Genomic DNA, 17,926 nt, shown 5'->3' with positions numbered 1-17,926 from the left:
CCTTGCAGTGCTGTGAGTGGTCCTGGCGAATTCATATGCATATATATGTATATCCACACATTTCAGCTTTCCTTCATCTGTCCTCCCATGAAACGTTGCTCAGAAATGGAAGTAAACTGCTCAGCACCGAAGTGAAACACTGCAGAGGATAGCAGCTCTGTGGATGTAAGAGAGGCCCGTCACTTCTTCTGGTCAAGGACCTTCCTTGTCAGGTCATCTGGCTTTTAAACTGTCTAGCTCCTCTTTGCTTTTAATGCTCAGTACGCACCACTTTATTGATCCCCGCATTGATCCCTTTTAACGGCGCTGTCTTCTTGTCCCCGAGCACCCAGAAAATATCCTATCATGTCTGTCTACACATTATTACACCCCTCGCACAGCATCTGAGCTGCATCCTCTTTTGTCTCGGCGTGATTAGTGGTGACAGCGCTCGGAGTCATGTCTTTTGTTGTGTGTTGCGGGTGTATTGTGGCTTGTTGTTGTGTTTACCCGAGAGTGTGTCGGGAACTGTTTGTGACCCCAAAGCAGAGATGCGGGGGCGGTCGGCGGGGTTGAGAGTTCAGGGTTGCGGTCGTGCGCCACACGACACCACTCAGCGCCGCACTGTAACGATGACCCGGACATTCTCAGTCGCTCATCATGTTGTGATTTTTCTGCCTTACTGCTGATGGGTGGCTGCATGCATAATTGATTTTTTTTTAACCAAAGTCATAATTAAAACCTCTGATGGCACAGTGTGGAAATCCAAACTAGATCATTTCCAGGCAAAGGCTGTTAATTTCAATTTATGAACCAGGAATGTCTTGAGAGGGTAATGAACAGGACTGCCATCTGCATTTATAAACTAGTGTAAATTAAAGCTATGACAGGCTCTAATTAAGTCTCAAGCCACACTGGATTATTATTACACTGTTTTGTCACAGAAATGCAGAAGGCAAGGACATGAAAAGTGGAAGACAAAGAGAGAGACAGAGACAGAGAGAGGTGGTGGTGGGGGGGAGAAGTTTTCACTGTTCAGGAGAGGTGGTAATAAGATAAGCTTTTTTTGCAGCATGAGCTCACAGATGGCTGTCCTCTCCTGACGTGGCCAAGCCACTCCAGCTTCATTTATCTCCTCCTCACAGCATTGTCTCCATCTTTTTGGATGCCTCTCCATCCACCTGCGCTCCCCCTCCTCCTCCTCCCTCCCTCTTTATGATGTCCCTCACAAAAAACAAAAAAAGAAAAAGATTTCAGCCTTCATCTGCCTCATCTGGCATAATGAAAATGTCAGACTTTCCAGGCCTTATCTACTTAACCAATGTCCACTGATTGAATTATGGCAGAATGCTTCTTTCTGCTTTTGCTGCTGATTCAATTTTGAGTCTCTCAGAGCTTTTGATGTTTGAAAAGTTTTTAAAAACTGACATTTGGACTAAATATGTCAGGCTCCGGCCTTTATGGGTTACAGTTAATAGCACACAAAAACTCCAAGGTCATCTGGGTAGTGGGACAAATTTATTTTATATGTTTGCTTATCTTTAGGTCACTGCCTTACTTCATCTTTGCTCTCTCTCTCTCTCCTGGGAGGCTCAATACATAACCACTACTTCTCTGGGGCTCCCCCAAAAATTGGAGACAAAGATAGGCAAGAGAGGGAAGGCTGAGATGGTTTGGGGCATGGAAGAGTGGATATACTGGACAGAGGATGCTGAATTTGGAGCTTCTAGGGAGGAGGAAACAAGGGAGACCACAGAAAAGATTCAAGGGTGTAATGAAAGAAGATTAACAGGACACTTACATTAGAGCCTCTTATTGCTTGTTTTGTTTGGGTTTCTGGCAATTTCAACGAAGTAACTGTATGAATGAATCCAGAGGATTGGCGTGGCAATGTAGGATGCTAAGTATGGGGGTGATGGAGGCAGATGACCAGGAGAACAAAAAGCAGATAAAGATTATTTTTTTTAGTAGCTATTGTTTCTCCAGGTTTCTGGAACAACTGACACAACTGTTGAAACTCTTATGTGGCTTAAGAGAGTCTGATTGAGGGAAATAACAGGGCGTGAGTGAAAACAAGGCCTTAGACAGGCCTTATTTTGATAGAAAAAGCTTGAGTTTGTTCAAAATCAAGCACCAGGTCAGCAAGTTTCAATGTCTCAGCGTCTCATTTCAAATGGTTTTAATTGCACTGTCAAGTCTGTCAGGTGGTTACCTGAAAATTAAGAGCATATAACCTGTATCAGCACTTTATCCGCAACACATTTGAAGCCAATTTAAAGTTTACACATGCTGCTCTGACATTTCATGCTTTGTTTAATTGAATGCATAAATCGTGGCAACGTACGGTGGCAGAGGAATGCCTCCAGACAGTGCACATTGTGCTCCTACCACACATGGAGCCTATAAACACAAATAAAATGCTAAGCTGCCGGAGAATGCGCTTATTATTATGAAAGACAGAATTTGTCACATCTTTTATTTTAAGGGAGCTGAATTTTCACACTAATTCCCAGTGTTCTCGGATGTGTAAGGGACGGCTTAACACCGTGCACCATCCTTGGTTTCCATGACGACCGTGATCCCTGTATGATAATCGGATTCCCACTATAGCTGTGAAAACACTCATTCCAAGCAAATTATTACACGAAAACCGCGCCGAGGAATTCGACTGTTTGGAGATAAACACGCGGCGTGAAGAAACGCTCTGTACCTGAGCCAGCCTGCAGGGTCAGATGGATCTATTCATAACTACAGCAGCGGAGTAGATCATAAAGCCATTAGAAGCAGTGCCTGAACTACCCATTTTGTTTCTAACTCGTGCACTTGTAAAAAGGACAGTGTTATCGACTCGTCTGCCTTTCACTTTTCAAAGTGGAGGATGTGGAAGGAGATGAAGCACATTTGTCGCGTGCTTTGTGTGGACAGCATGTACTCGACCACATATCCCATCACTAAAACAAGATGAAGCAGGACGAGTACACCCGGAGGTGCAACACGCACCATTTTAACATAAAGCTTGGTGTCTTGCACAGCACGATTCTTTTTTTGTGTGGGACATTCCTGCTAGTGAGAGGAGACGCACACACTAACACTTCCTGCACGATCACAGCAAACCTTGTTCACATATGGCAGGGAATCGTTTTTCTTATTTATTATTTTATAAACTTTTTTAGCAGTTTATACAGAATAGATTTTCATGGAAGAATCAGTGTTTATAGTCAATAAATAGTAGTTAAAATGCAACACATTAAGAGCAAAAGGTGGATCTGCTGCCTGGATGCTCTCATATTAGCAAACTGTCAGTAATGAAGGAGCCACACTGTAAAGCACACCCTGATTTATTGTATGTTCTACTTTTATTTTACTTAAACCTAGCAAAGTGCATAGTGGGTTTATACATTTTGTAGTTTTTGTAGGTGTTAACCTTTCTGAAGTTAGATATCTTTGATAAAATCCAGTCATACTGAAAAGAGCTTGTAAATCAGGTAATGGTTCTTTAGAGCGTACTTTGCTTCCCTCCCCTTCCCAGTCTTCTACTGGCCTGCGTTCACACTGTACTTAACAATCTGGGCCTAGGCATGGGTCACTTTATCTCACCATCTAACTTCCTCGCTCATGCTTGGCTGTCTCTCTCTAGCTTTTGAAAAGCTCTCTTGCAGAGCACAGTGACATTAATTATCTTGTGGATTTTGTGCGCAAATTGGGGAAGCAGTTGAGCTGGCCTTTAGGAGTCAAATGCACTCTATGGATTGCCTAGTGTGAGTGTGTATACGCCCTTAGTGATGACCAATAGGTTCGTTTTGAAACTACCCTAAAATGTGCCTCATTTTTTAAGAAGGAGACGAAGAAAAACCAGCATCATAACGGCATCATGACAGCAAATACAAAACAGACAATGTGAAGAGGGCATGATGACACAATACACAAAAGAACGTGGACTTTATATTTGATTATAATTTAGAATAGGAAAATTGAAAAAGATTTGTATTGTTATTAACGTGATTAATAAGTAAGTGAATGAAAGACATCCAGTGTGGTTTTAATTGCATCCTTTCTTATTTCCAGTCACTGAGTTGTTTCTTCTTTTTTTCATCTCGCGCTGTTAGTGAGAGAACAAAGGGCTTACTGCATGAATTCTTTTCACAGGCACAGAATTAGCCCTTTCACATTTATCTCCAGCTCAGGGTATGACAACTATAGATCCTCTGTCCTTTGCACAAGACAAATGACCTTATTACCACAGCGGACCATTCAAAATAGGATCATGTCAGGCATGGCAAAACGCTTCTGAGAAAATACACACCCGCTCTGCGAGCCGTGCACTGTTTCTCAGGGAAACCATCAAAAGCACATTTTACAGACCAAATGAGTTTTAGAGCTTGTCTGGGCTTTCAACACACATCAAGGGTCTCATCCAGAACCACTGGTGGACTAAGCAGCATTGTCCGTTTTTTGTATAATTCAATCCAGCCCAGACCTTTGTGAAAGAGAAGAGATTTGCTGCTGAGGGTACATTTGTTTCACCGTAATGAAGTTTTTCTGTGTACTGACTGAGAGATGCCTGGAGGGCAACAGTCCTTCTCTGGTGTACTGTGCGTCGCTGTAGGTGTGTGTGGGCTTTTCCTCTTGTGTTGTCATATCTCTAAGGGGGCAGGAGAGAGAGGCCAGGCACACAATGTTCCCCCTTGAGGAAAATCAGCATCTGCATGCATAATTACACGATAGACTAGGATGCCCAGGATTCATTGTCTTTGGTAATGTACATAAAGCCCTGAAGCTCTCTACATTATCTACAGGTCACTATAGCTTGCCTTGTTAAATAATTCATGCTTGCAGCTGTGTGAGTAAGCAGTGAAAGTGTGTAAGGATCCAAACTGTTTAATAACAGGTAAACTCGCCTTTCTCTGTTAATAATCGATTGCGAGCGATTTAAGGGGAAGTTGGGATCACACTGACCCCCAAAGGTCACATCAGTCGTAGACTTTTTAGAGAGCAGAGTTCATTGATTTGGATCTGTGCAGATCTGCTGGGGACAGTAAAATCTAATGAGCCCAACATGCATTTGTGTCCAATCACAAACTATCAAGCCTGATTCATAATGGCAGACCTTAATAGCATGACTGATGGGGTAATAGACCAATCATATTTGTGTCAATCATCTCAAATAGGCTTTCTCTTTACAGGGGATACAATTGATTTACATCAAAATGGATGGAAGGAAGGTCAAAGTTTTCACAGTGTTACAAAGGGAAGTTTTTCTATGGAAAGTACACATATTATAGACTGAATGTTAACTACTTTAAGAAACGTTGAGGCACCACCTAATATGAGGAGTCCCAAGGTGATAAACAAGCATATTCAAATAAAATAGGTGGATTAAGCACACAGGATGGGCTTTTTGTAGTGGGTTGACTGTGCACATTTGCACCACTGGACCGCGTGTATAAAAACTAATTTGTGTTACCTTATTTGACAGAAGTGGCTCCATAGTGTAATTGTTTAGACATTTTTTTAACAAGCAAAAGATCCCTGCCTCCATTGTGGGAGGAGACACAAATCATTTTGGGGTTGTGTCAGGAAGTGCATCTCAGCCAAGTGCCTGCTTTGAGCACCCCTTTTGAATTAGTAAGCAGCCAAGTAGCTACCTAATCTTTTGACTTTTTTTTCCACTTTCTTGTTACATCCAGGGTCAATTTTTACAGCAAATTTGTATTTACTTTCAGTCATATCCCTTTGACTAAAACAACTCAAGTTTAAGCATCTAAATTCTTTTATTTTTAATCTAGTTTTAGTTGATTGAATATCATCATGTTTATCATCACGGCGGATTAAATGTAAAGTTAATTCAGCTGACTTAAATATAAATTGTAACATTTTGTTTTGTGTTTATTGGTTCAAGCTGCAAATAGCTACAAAGCATCTTATTTTCCTTGACATCAAACACAAATACAGGGGTCCAAGATTACTGTTACCCAGGGACGGATCAAATGTGTACATCTAACCTTACTGCACCAGGCGAATACTTCTGATTGGATCACTTCGAAACTCATCTCGTCGATGGAAAACAACTGACAATAATGATAGATCAGTGAAATAAACAGTGGTTATATCAGTGATGTCGATTTTCCTTTGGTGCTTTGTTTTAATGAGTTAGAAGCACAGAAAGTTGTGAAAAACCTTGAAGCCATGAAGTCAAGTTAAGCCAGTAGACTTGATTTTAATATCGTCCTCTATCAGCTGATGATTGTTCTTACTTCTGCAAGCTGCTTTGCAACCTGTCTCTGCCCCAGTTCCTCCTCTTGATATTGTGTCTGATTTGATCAATGTCATGTTTGTTGTAGCATGGTCTGCCTCAGGCTTTGCATGCATGCACATGGAAGGATGGAGAAATATCCAAGATGTGCTGCCAAATATCCTTAAGATTAATGCAGATGGAAGAAACCCACCAGGTAGCTTTAAATGTATATTACAGGTGGCATAACACAAAACTAGACCTCACAAATGTTTTATAAGCTACAGGAGTAGTTTAGTGTATTTTGAAGCCATAAGAATATCTAGCCCCACCCACAGCACTACCCATCACTTCTATCTCATTGGTGGAACCACTGTGGACGTACACTTCCTGCTTCATAGGACAGATTTAGCCTAAGTGAACTTGTTTTCATTTGAGTGACTCGTCAGATCATTCATCCTGGCTTTTGCCCCTCAGGTGAGCCACGCTCCTCACTCGATGTTTATGCAGGTTGTCAACACCTGACAGCAGCCCAAACAGGGCTGGCAGTTGGTTTTCTCTTTGCATGATCGGTCTGGACTGTTGGCCCACAGCTGAAGGTCAGAGTAGGGCAAACACCCACTCACACATCCTCATTCGCATGAAAAATCTGGACAATTTAGAAGGAGATTTATGGAGGAGCCGTGAGACATCTGGAAGACTGGAGGATGCTGAACGAGGTCCAATTAGACAGAAATTCAAGAAATCAGGTCTTGCAATCCAGTGACCAAGATATCTGAATATGTACACTGTTTCTAAAAGAATCCCTGCTTATAATATTCAGATGTTTGTTTCATTAACTTAGGATATTCATTAAAACATCCACATTTTCACTATTGTTTCCTGAAGTTTGATTTTAGCGTCACGTAAAAACAAATGAAGCCACTCTGTCTGTCTTTTCATTCTAGTGTCACTTCCCTAAACTGAAAGACTCTGTAGCAGCGAGTTATGGCAACAAATTTTCACCTTGACAAGTGGTGCACTCAAGTGCCACCTCCTTTGTGTTTTCAAAGCATCGTATGAGAGCTAAACAAAACTCTGTCTCGACTAAGCTCTTTAACGGAGACAAAGCGGTTGTCATTTTTCCTAACACCACCTAATTCCCCTAAATGTCACAGGAATGCGTCGGGCTGGTGCTGAACGGCGGCGGCAGCGACAAACGTGGTAGTGCCGTTTCCCTCTTGGGTGTTCTCTCTCTTTTTTCTTTCTTTTTTTAATCGATGACTTAGCTTAGCGCTCGCACTGTATATTTTCTCCACAGGATAGAGTCAGGCAGGTAAGATTTAGCTCAGATTGTAAGTTTACCGTTGTTTTTCTGTGCCTTAAATGTCACCGCCAGGAAAACAAAGTGAATGCGAGAAATAGTGCCTTGGGATCCTTGTCACCGCATAAGCTGTTTCTACATCTAATTAAAAGAAATAAAGACATCATGTCTGGAATCTGAGCAGGTTTTTGACTTTCACCCTCTTATCCCGTGCAGTTTTGTAGATCGCCTGCAGTACTGGCTTCTTACAGGAAAGTCATTTCTAAACAAGTGTGGCTATTTCTCCACACTCCCTCGTGGGATAACTAACAGCTTGTTCAGTCAAGGGTTATCAGCTGCAGATGGCTGAATACAATAAACATGATCAAACATGGGGGTGGGTATTTTGAGACTGTTCGCCTTAAGCCAAGTCATAAGATGATGAAATCCCACCAAACTTGCAAGATTTCCTCATTTTCTCTTTGAATTATTTTAAGCGTTTTGCGTCAGTTTGACCTTTTTATATCAAGTGTACCTTATGATTGAATATCTTCTTTCATAGCAGTGAAGGCACAGCTTCTTTACCAGCTATAAACAATCTAACTTGTGTAATGAGATGTGTGGGCTGCCCCTCACTATTAATGGCTCCTATAAATCACCTATTTATCTAAGCTCACGACTAATGCTGAGTCTCAGCCTTTCTGTCTCCCTACAGCGAGCCACCTTCAAGCTATCCTGTCCAGTAATCTTGATTAATTCTGTTTACCTCGGAGCAGTCATTATAGAGAATGGCCCCTATAATTTTAGTAGACAACTTCTCAAAGTTAGGGCTTTGACCTCGATCCTGCACTGTTCTTTCTGCTCAAGGTTACTGTCTTTAAGCAGTTTGAAACTGGAAAGTATTTATTAGTCTCGCCCTTCCTGTTGTGGTTTTTGATTAATACAACTTTTCTCCTACTGCAGCATGAACTGTCATCCACATATATTTCAATAATTCAAGGGAGAGCGTTTCAAAGATGATTACACAGCAGCAAAGATAATATAGCATGCCATTTTTCTTCTAAATCTGTACAATGAAGAGAAGTAAACCTGCCTGCTCTCCAACCCTGCATCTCTATTTGCCTAATGATCATGCAGGAGAGGGTCCCACTCCAGCGACAATGCTGCCTGATTATATGGTCCTCAGCATTAACGGAGATAGCTTGTGCCGAGCCTTGCTTATGTCTCATCAGTTAAAAGTCTTTTGTGCATAGATAATGCTTTAAAGTCTGCATTTATTTGTATAAAACCATTCTGCAACTAATCCTGCTTCACCCTATCCACTCACACATCACTGATGGAAAACAGCGGACATGAATCGGTCCACTTATGTGCCATTTTGTTAGATAGAGGTCGATTGACGTCTCTGATTTGCTATTATGACAGTCTCTCTGTTGAGGTTCAGCGAGTGGAAAGAAGTTTTAAAAAAGTGCTAGATCAGTGCTCTTCTACACCAGCTGCAGTGTTTATGAGGTGATAACAAATTGTATTTTAGCTCAGCATAGGAGGTGATCCATCTCTATAATCATGGTTAGGTAGGAACTGAATGTAATGTCTGCTACAGTGTCGTATATTCAATTTGAACTAATAAGAAACCATTCACGTTTCCACTTAACTTGTTGAAATGAATAGCCATACAGCTGATTGGTGATTTTGTTCTACACGGTCGAAAGGGACAATCTTGAAGTTCTTAAAGAGGCTGTAATAACAAGGATGTGATGCTGGCTCATCCAGAAGTTAAAGTTATTTTTCCCGTCAGAACTACTTACAGTCAAAAACTATTTGATGGCGGCAAGATCAAACCATAGAACAGAGGGGTTTGCAGCTGTGCAGCAGCTGTGTGCTTGATAAAGAAGTTTAAATAGGGTGCCATATATGAGATTTGCCAAATAGATGTGTAGAAAGAAGCTGAAGTGGGATGGCCCTGAGACTGTGATTGATTTCTCTACCTTTATAGCTGGAAACGTTTCTTTTTTACTTTTACTTTATACCTGGAGATCACAGTATTTCCTGTAGCCTATATTGCCCAAAATGTCAGACAACAAAGAGGAGAGACAGAAGAAAGCCAAAAGAGAAAACCCTGAGCGCTTGGCCCTGCCACTCCCTCCTACATTGATTTCAAATGGAGCGGTGTAATAGACCAATTTCAGCTGTGCCTGGAGCAAACCAGTCCCTTTATTCGTGTACTCTGGTTTCTTCCTCTTAGGCCAAATTGCACAGGGAGTGATTCCCCCTCCCTGGCAGAATAAAATGAAAGAAGATGGTAGAGCTCTAAGGTTTTGGATAGGCACAGCAGAGAGCCCACATTATAAATGATAATGGAATGTTTGTATGCTCGGCTCCCGCCCCGCCTCATATTGTTCATTCTGCGGGCTCCCTGGGAGCTGCACCTCACTCCAAGGTCACACTGGCTTAGCTGGGGCCCACGCTTACAGTATCTGGGTCCCTCTGGTGGAGTAGGGTAGGTCTAATCACAGAGACAGCTGAGGTAATAAGCTCTGCTTCATCCGGCTGCACACAGAGAGGAGGAGAAGGACAGAAGAGGATTGGGATTCAGACCATGGCAGGGGGGCTGTTTCCTTGATTTTCTTTTCCTCATTTTTGAGAAATACTACAAATAGTGTAAAATAGATGTTCACCCAGGCTCTAATAACAAGTGTGCTTCTCGGGAGCATAATAGTGCTCTTTATTCTTATTGTTACGATTCACTGATTTCATGAACCTCCAGCATGGTTTTGGTGCAGTTAAAGGTAGTTTCAGTGTACTTATAGAGTTTTTAATGGTTAGAGTGGACCTTTTTTTGGAGGCGGGGGGTTTAAGCACCATCGGTTACCAACAAATTAGTAACCTCATATTTATACTAAGCATGTATGAGGGTGTTAATCATGGTGTAAATGAAACAACTATGAATGATAATATACAAGTTATTTCTAGTTGTCGGGGTTGGAAAGAAAGAGATTGGAGTAATTAAGCAGTCCATGGGAAGAGTGTGGCAGTGGCCCTATGATGCTGGATCCTCTGTGGATTCAGTGCTGGTTGAAAATCTCCAGCACTGATGGAAGTAGGTCAGCAATGATCTTGCAATGACCGTGTGGCATCGTGTACAGTAAGTGAGAACTCCTTCAGCCTCTGGAGGGGGTGGAGCTGCTGTTGGACTCCTGCCCCCATGTTCAGCAGATGGTGGTGCTCCTTTGGCCACATTCAGGAAGAGTTTGCTTTTTGCACCATGCTGCTAGCTGCTTTACCTCCCTCTTATGATTCACTTTGGCTGATGAGACCCACAACAGTCTGCAGGATGGAGAGCAAGAGACTCAGAAAGCAAAGTAAATCTTTGCTCAGTGGGATTGGGCAGGAATTGTGGCTGCCTGCACCGACTGGCATCAGGAAGTCTAGGATGCAGTTATGGGTGCAAATATTCACTTCCAGGAAACTCATCTTCACAACCATTTGATTTGGTCAGTGGAGCTGGGAAGACCCAGAGTGCCTTAGCACCATGATTTGTTTAGTGTTGGCTTGATTGTTGGCTTTACAGTGATAGTCCCTCAGGCTGGATCGTGTTATTCAAAACAGAGCCATGTCTCAGTAAACACATAGATGCAACAGTCTCTTAGGTTATGCAGTAAAGCTCCTGAAATCGACAACATCGGGTACTCCTTGGGAGCTGTCAAGTGGAGCAGACCCAATGCAATAATATCTCCCTGCCAGCTTTTGGCATCATAAACATTTATCAGGCCATGAATGCATTTCCCCTTCTTAGACTAATGCCACATGAAAATATACACAATGAAAAACTGAACTCTTGTTGCTAGGAGAGGCAAACAGTTGGCAGCCTACTGTGAGCCTCAGTACTGATGAGAAATATAGGGCTCATCTTGGTACCACACTGTGGGGTGCCCACAGAATTCCCTCTTTAAGGCCCAAAAGAGGAAAATTGCAATGAGCTAGTGTATATGGGTCACACACCGGTTTTTAAAAACCCATATAGGGCCCCAAAGGGCAAAACTGCTGTGAGTGTGGATTAAGTGTGGGGTTTCACCCACAGCTACCCACTATGGGCCTGCACAGGCATGTTTGCTGGGCAAAACCATCTGCCATGTTAATAATAATAATGTATACTTTATTGATCGCCGTGGGGAATTTACTTTATCTGCATTTGACCCATTCACTCAGTGAAGCAGTGGGCAGCCACTAAGCAGGCGTCTGGGGAGCAGTGTGTAGGGACAGTACCTTGCTCAGGGTACCTCAGGGGAGCCGTTCAGTGGATTTGAACCCTTGACCTTCCAATCATGGGGCAACCACTCTACCTACTGAGCTATCCCTGCACCAAAACACTATTAAACGCTATTGTCTGACTGCTCTCCACTACTGAGGCAGTATCAGCACCAATTAGGAACATTTTATATAATTTTCTCAAAACTGATCTTTAAGAAAATTGAACTGTGGCCTTATTTTCAAAACAAACCCCAGCAGCGTTAGAGCCGGTACGCTGCACTCAAGACATCAAACACACCACGCTGCTGGGGTTTATAGATTGCTGAAGTACATTTTTACATTAAGTATATTGCATTTAATATAGTTCATTTTTTTAAAGCAAGGCCACACTTTTGAATGTTCTGACTTATCTAATGATGAATAAGCAGCAGCATCTTCATCGCTAATAGAGAGTGGTTAGGAGTTTGTTGAGTAGGTTCGAGAGAATTAATGCACAAATACCGTTGACAGCACTAGTTGCTTGTTTGAATTTGTGTAATCTGGAACCTGAAACTGTTTAATACTGATTCTCAGTAACCATCCGTAAACATAATACATATTCATTAGTTTTGGCACAGAAAATTTGGATCAGTTATTTTCTTCCTCTGATGTTGCTCCTGAGTGAATCCAAACAAGCGTGGTAGATTTAGAGCACAGTAAACCTCAAAGGGTTTTAGATAACACAAGCCAGTAGAAGCATATCTGCTGTATGAGATAAGAGATAATGCACAAGGAAAGTGATGCCATCGCTTGTGTAACAAAGAAACTAAGGCAAGGTGAGATGGACATTTTTAAAGCACACACTGCAGTAGTGTTGTATATAAAATAGTCTATAAGCAGCAGGATTGTACACTTAGAACACCTACATGGCACATGAAGGTCTCTTGAGATAGATTTTCTTCATCAAACCTGATGATCGCCTGACTTGACTGCAGTTTTCAAAAGTCTAGTCCTGTAGTAGTGCTTTCTTCCAAGTGTTTAACATGAAGAATAGACTCTGGGGATATTTAAATAAACTCTGGGGACTTTCATATGTGTGTTATTATGAAGAAGTTCTCACTGTATTCATTTAATGACTTGATTGGATTCAGAGTCCCTGCAAATGTCCAGGTCTGGTATAACTTTAATAATTACCAGACCTAGAAAATTGGATCGTGTTACCTTTGGAAAAGAACCTCTCTATTCTCAGCTGTGCAAACTGGCAGCTGGTGTTACTTCATAATTCATATATATGCCAGTGGATTCTGAACAAGACAAAAAAAAAAAAGAGAGTAGCTCCCCAAATGTCACATTTCTATGTGAGTATTCTTATGATTTATTCATAGTGGTCTGTGTTTATGAGATCTTTTTAAAACGCCGGCTCTTCTAGTGCTGTCAGATGGGGAACAGCAGTGAGGATTTGGACAGCCTGCTTTTGTGTGCTTTGACCTCAACTGGACTAGAGAGTTTGGCTCTGTGTGGCGGCAGTCGGTCGGCCTCTTCTCTGCCTGATTGGATTGGGCCGCAATTGAATGACACAACTGTTTGCCGGCGCCGGGTGGAGGCCGACTGGCATTCTGTTCGTGCCAAACTGGCTCTCTCCTGAGACGTCTCGCTGGGAACGTGTCCCTCCAATCCAGCTCCACCTCTCAAATCTCCTGCTGTTTACCAAAAATAAGAATTATCACAGCAGCTCTGTCTGGGCACAGGTTGTCACTTCTCTTTACTTAAATTACCAAATGGCACTCATGCATAGCTAATTTAAGTATCCAAAAAAAATCTAGATTTTTTAATAAGACAGGGCATAACAGAGAGGGTGGTACACAGCTAAAGAGGGCCTGTGATGCTGATTTCTGGCTCTGTATTTTTATTCTTGGAGTGTGCCGGAGTAACTTTGCAAGATATATACACACACACTGCAAAATAATCCTTACTTAGTTATATATGTATTATCTTGGTTCTCAATTTAAATAGATATGCTCCAGTCCCCCTTCCTTTAGGCTTACTCTCCTCTAATTGGCAGCCCTTCACAAACAAAAAACTCAAACAGCAGGTGAGTGGTGGTCGAGCTCTTACAGGCCAAGCTTTGCACATGAAAATGACTACATGAAACACATCTACTCCAAATAACATAATACAGAGCCAAGAGTATAAAGAACTTTTTGAAACTCAGTGTATAAGGATTATAATATTAGCCCCTTTAAAGTTTTTTTGTTCCTTACATTTTAGATTAGCATCCCTCTAAACCCCTTCATCATGAAGTTGTTGAGTTCATCCAATTGGCTCGCTGAGGCGCTCTGCTTTCTAGCCAGAATAGGGCAAGTGAAAGGCATCACGACGGGTTACTGCTGGGGAGGGATGTCAGAAAAGATTCCACGCTAGTGCTGGCAAGCATTGACATTCCATCCTCCATAAGAAGAAAGTAATTGGCCTCCTAATTGCTCTCAGAGGCATGTTTCACTGACCGAGCCACTTCCCGGTACTGCCCTCTGCCTCAGAACAAGTCCAGTGTCAGCCTTGTGTGATCTGACCTGAACACAGGAGAGAAAAAGCAGTGCTGGCTTCCTCCTTCCTTAGGTTTTCATTACCCTCCCTCAGTCGTGCCATTCTCTGTCTGCAGCTCTGTTTTTATCCCTCAGGGGGCACTCTCTGCTCCAGCCCAACATCCTCATCACTGAACTGTTAAATCGCCCTCAGATCAATAGGAATTACATTTCTAGAGTCTTACAGCCGTCACGGGAGACACACCTTCATGATTAGGGATGGGTATCGAAAACCGGTTCTTGTTGAGAACCGGTTCCCACTGTTTCAATTCCTTGGAATCGTTTGCCACTTTTAAAAACGATTCCCTTATCGATTCCAGTCGCCCCGAATGACGTCATCACGTTGAGTAGCGTCTTTTACCCAGTAGGAAACACGGCGCCTGAGCGGCACAAACGCTCAAAAGTTTGGTTACACTTTATGAGAAAGGATGACAACAGGGCAACGTGCAATACTTGCAAAGTAGAGATTTCATCAAAGGGAGGAAACACTACGAATATGCAAAAGCATTTGCTCAAAAAACACGCGATTGCTTTCAACGAATGTCGTGTTCAGAGATGGGCAGTAACGCGTTACAAGTAACGCGTTACTGTAATCTGATTACTTTTTTCAAGTAACGAGTAAAGTAAGGGATTACTATTGCAAAATCGGTAATTAGATTACCGTTACTTTCCCGTAGGAACGCTGCGTTACTGCGTTACTAAAACCGTGATTTTTTTTGCGAGAATGTCTCATGACAGTGACGTAAGCAAGTGCGACGTTGGTGACAGCAGCTGTGTGTAGATCAACAATGGATAATATATCGAGTGCGGGAGAGAGTATGAGCGTGCAGCGTTTAAAGTGTGGAAGTACTGACCTTACTTTGAGTTTGATTCCATAAAAAGTGACAAAAACATTAGCGTCCATCGTGCGTGGGAAGAAAACTTCTTTTTACAGCGAAAAAAACCCCTAAACTTCCGAGCAAGCACCGAGTAGCTACGACGTGATGGGAAACTCACAGAGACACTCGCGCGGATTCTTCAACTGACCGCAGCACACCTGCACCAGGGTAACCCTCCGCCTACCCTGCTCCTGCTTTACAGGTGAAAATAGAGCAAAAGGACCGCTGAGTCTTTGACTTTATTTATTTTCTGCTGTGTTTTACTTGCATCTGTTTGAAAGAGTGAGTGAAAACACAAAAAATATTTTATTTTATGTGCTGGAATGTGTAGAAAATAGGTTTAAATGTTAAACTAATTTATTCAAGTCAGAGAATGTTGCATATAATTAAATGTTTTGCTTGATGCATAAAGTTAAAAGATTAAAACTGATAAAACAAGTTAAAAAAAGAGACTTTTCCATTTGATTACATTTTGTATGATGGATTATGTAGAAAAAGTAGAATTGGGCTGAAAGATCTATCACTTTATCACCTCTTCAGGTTGTAAATCGTGTTTTTAAAAAGTAACTAAGTAACTAAGTAACTAAGTAATTAATTACTTTTGAAAATAAGTAATCAGTAAAGTAACGGGATTACTTTTTGGGGGGAGTAATCAGTAATTAGTTACTGATTACTTTTTTCAAGTAACTTGACCAACACTGGTCGTGTTTTTGATCCGCTCCGGACTAGCGAAGCTCAACCCAGCAGCAGCGGTAGCATTTCCACGTCCTCTCCCGTTAATACTGCAGGTAACTAATCAATTAGCATTGCATATTATGTTAGCGCGATTTACCTTATTACAAAACCTGCTATTACTGTGCGTTGCATTTAGATAACCATGATGAGAGAGACAGAGTCTGGCTGGCTCAGATGCTGGCAGTTCTCGCTGCAGTCTACCGGTAGCGTCTCCTTTCAGGCCAGGATAGACGAATGTCACCCAGCAGTGTCTAAGTTTGTGGTCAAAGGCTTGCAGATGCCCCCGATTTCACTTTGGTAAGTGAATGTGTTTAATTGTAGGCAGGGACATTACTGGATATTCTTGTGTAATTGCTACAGAATAATTTATGTTAAACTTTGTTATTGCTACAGGAGAATATTTATTTTATTATTTTACATATACGTTTTTTTTCCTGGGGACCCTGTGACACCCATTGAAGAGCCGTAGGCTGTGGATCTCTTAAGATCTCACTGTTGGGTTTGTAAGGCCATGTTACTCCTAAATTTCTATCTTGTTCAAAGAGAAGATATAAAACAAAGTTCTAAGCTAATCGACCTTAGTGTTCTCCTTTTTTAAAAATAAGAATCGATAAGAGAATCGATAAGGAATCGAATCGTTAAACAGAATCGAAAATGGAATCGGAATCGTTAAAATCTTATCAATACCCATCCCTATTCATGATCTTGTTTTATCTTGCTTTTCATCCATTTTTTCCTCTTTAAGTTTACAACTAAATGAAGTAATATTGACAGAACTTTTTTTCCCCTCCTGCCTGCCAAAGGTGAAATCCAAGAGAAAGAAGAAAAGAAAACGTAATACTGCTTACTCTTTCCAAAATGCAGAGCAGAGTAATTGTTATATTATTCCTACAACCTTGCGAAAGATGTTTCTGGCTTAAATCTCTTGTGATTTGTGGGTAAAAGGTTGAGAGAGAAAAGGAAACGCACTTTCAGAATGAGCATATATGAAATACATTTCATGTTTACAGAACATCTGATTTCAGGAATCCATAAGTGACGATATTTTAGGACTTTTGGTCTAACCAGCTGATATCATGACTCCAGTTGCATCACAGTCATTGTTTAAGAACATGCAGTATAAACACATAAACAAGCTGTATAGTAACCAATTGTGCCATTGTGGTATTTCTGGGAAAATTGGTTATTATATACACCAATAAGTTAAACATCTAAACATATTGCAGGTCTACTGTGGTTCCTCGAGTCCCTCCCAGTTCTCTGTTGTTTTTTCTTTCCCCTCACCCCTCCTGAATGGTCACGGCAGATGGCTGCCCCTCCCTGCTTCTGTTTCTACCTGTTAAAAGGGAGTTTTTCCTTCGCGCTGTTGCTAAATACCTACTCATGTGAGATCACCTCATTGCTGGAGTTTTCTGTTGTAGCGTCTTTGCTTTACAATATGAAGCAACTCAAAGTGACTGCTGTTGTAATTTTGGTTTCCTGGTGAATTAGGTTGTATTTGTAGCTGCAGCTGACCAAAAGTAACTTGATTACACCACATTTCTATCTAATTATATTACACGAGTACAATGTAAAATGTTATATTTACTGGATTCTAGTCAATGAAAGTCACTTGAGTGGTATGCATTCAGTTTACTGAGTAAGGGGGAGGGCAGCATGCCTGTGCACATTCCCGGGTTTTGCTTTTATTTAACATAAATTACTTAATAGTACATACTTATACAGTCTCCAGCTCTGCTATATAGAACTGCAGGCTTTATGACCAGCTCAGCTGTGTGTGCATGCTCTGCTTAAAGTGGTCACCAGCTTGCAGTGGATTTCTAGAGAAGGGGAACAGCAACTGGTCCGTGTGTAGGAAGCTCCGATGTAGGCACAGTTTTGTTCCGAGAGCTAAAGCACATGGGAAAAGCATTTTGTCACCATCGTTCCTGTTAAACTCTGCACACACTAATAATCGTGTGCTAAAAATTTTATTCTTATTTCCCCGTTTTAATCAAAACATGTTGAC

At 41.6% G+C, this 17,926-nt stretch overlaps 1 protein-coding gene across 6 annotated transcripts in view; it reads left to right on the top strand.

The window, feature by feature from the left end:
• syt1a (synaptotagmin Ia) overlaps positions 1-17,926 on the top strand; it is a 218,432-nt gene that overhangs the window by 111,438 nt on the left and 89,068 nt on the right. The window lies entirely within an intron of this gene.

The sequence above is a fragment of the Maylandia zebra genome, linkage group LG17 (genome assembly GCF_041146795.1).
Source record: "Maylandia zebra isolate NMK-2024a linkage group LG17, Mzebra_GT3a, whole genome shotgun sequence".
Taxonomy (NCBI): domain Eukaryota; kingdom Metazoa; phylum Chordata; class Actinopteri; order Cichliformes; family Cichlidae; genus Maylandia; species Maylandia zebra.
This window is presented reverse-complemented; position numbering and strand designations above follow the sequence as displayed.